The sequence below is a fragment of the Mastomys coucha genome, unplaced genomic scaffold, assembly GCF_008632895.1.
Source record: "Mastomys coucha isolate ucsf_1 unplaced genomic scaffold, UCSF_Mcou_1 pScaffold3, whole genome shotgun sequence".
In the NCBI taxonomy this organism is placed as follows: Eukaryota; Metazoa; Chordata; class Mammalia; order Rodentia; family Muridae; genus Mastomys; species Mastomys coucha.
In genome coordinates this window covers 32,951,123-32,952,726 of record NW_022196909.1, presented here as the reverse complement: position 1 = coordinate 32,952,726, position 1,604 = coordinate 32,951,123, and the positions used below count along the sequence as shown (strand labels likewise).

At 39.8% G+C, this 1,604-nt stretch overlaps 1 protein-coding gene across 3 annotated transcripts in view; it reads right to left on the bottom strand.

Moving 5' to 3' along the window:
• Positions 1 to 1,138: 1,138 nt before the first annotated feature.
• Positions 1,139 to 1,604, bottom strand: part of Rtkn2 (rhotekin 2) — a 46,470-nt gene continuing 46,004 nt past the window's right edge. For all 3 annotated transcript variants that reach the window (XM_031348211.1, XM_031348212.1, XM_031348213.1), the window contains exon 9: positions 1,139 to 1,604. This exon is cut by the window's right edge and continues 663 nt beyond it. The gene's annotated coding sequence lies outside the window, so the exon portion shown is untranslated.

Genomic DNA, 1,604 nt, shown 5'->3' with positions numbered 1-1,604 from the left:
AAAAAAAAAAAAGAAAGAAATGGCAATTACCACCAAATCTTCTGAGACCCTTTCAGTTAGATTAAAACAAAAACATAGCCACGCCCATCTATTCCTCAGAAAACCACGCCCATTTATTCTTCACTTTCAGCGGGTGTAGGAGTCTCTGCACTGCTTCAACCTTCACCCGGGGCTGTTTGTCACTGCTCCCGGGTTCCTCTTTTTCCTGGGGGTCCTAGGCAATCATATATTTATTATCTGGCAGCTAGAGCAGCACTGTGTAGAAAATGAAAACAAAAACCAAACCAAACCAAAACCACAAAACAAAACAACCCACAAGACAAAAGGGGGGAGACAAACTATTCCCCTCCGATGTCGAAAAGCGATGACCGGTTGGCTCCATCAACACCTTTGTTGGCCTTTTTAGAAGGGAGCTAGATCGACAGAGCTCATCAGTCTGGAGCCTGCTCCCTCCCTGTGATGGTTTATGGTGCCCGGTAGGGTTTGGGAGGTCCTGGCCTTTTCAGGACTGGCGTTAACACCCTCTGGGAAGTTTTGCTTGGAAATTCTGATGACATTTTAAAAAAATGTTCCGCTGTTCTTGTTTACAAAGGGGGTTATTATAAAAAGTGGATTTTTCTTTTTGTCCAATTAAGGTATTCATCCTCCCTCTAGTTATTCCCCCCCCCCCATTCAATTTTTAATCCTGTTTGGGTCACTGTGATTAGTTGCTATGGAAATTACCTCCTATGGAAATGACGCCAATGTGATTACTGAATGACTATGACTTTTAATGGGCAATATCAATAACAGACATCAGCCCTTACTCAAAAAAAGAAAAAAGAAAAAAGAAAACCCAATTAAAATTTTGAAAAAGGATTAATTCTGAAAATTACTGCGGTCAAACCTTCCTGATAATTTTTGAATCTGCCATCTGCTTTTAAAATAAGTATTAAGTAAAAACTTAAGGCATTAATTGGCTACTTGTCTCCCTGAATTCCAGAGGCCACAATGGAGTTTAACATCATACAGCGAGCCCGGCAATGGGGGGGACATTTCATATCCACTTCACTTACTAATAAGAGTGCACTGATGAGAGGCAAAGTCAACAGGATTTCAGGGCTCATCAAGGAAAGGACTTTGAATAGCAGATCACAAATTCCCTTTAAAGACAAAGAGTTTAATATTCAAAAATTTATCCCAGGATTTTAAAAGGTCAACCCATATAGACCATGGAGTTAAACAACAGAGGGGAGCCAGAGGGCCATTAGATGCAAATTCCAGAAAGTTGAAGGGAAACATTGTCTGGGGTGGATTCTGTAATTTGTGGTTTGAACAGAACCTTTGAATCACTCCATTAAGTATTAAAATTCTTACAATGAGAATACGGCTTGTATTAAACACAATTCTATGTTACTAGACTCTCTCCCCTGAAAAAAAAAAATATCAATGCTTTCTCCTGCCTGCTGCTTGTTCACTGCCTGCTACTAAATTAGGAATAAATTAACCCTTCCAATAAGTAGGATACTGTCTAGAAACTGCCTCTTTTGCTCTGTAGGGGGGGAAATCATTTCTATTCTGGAAAGGAGAAGTAAAGGAGAAATCTAATTCTCTATTTAAAGGTG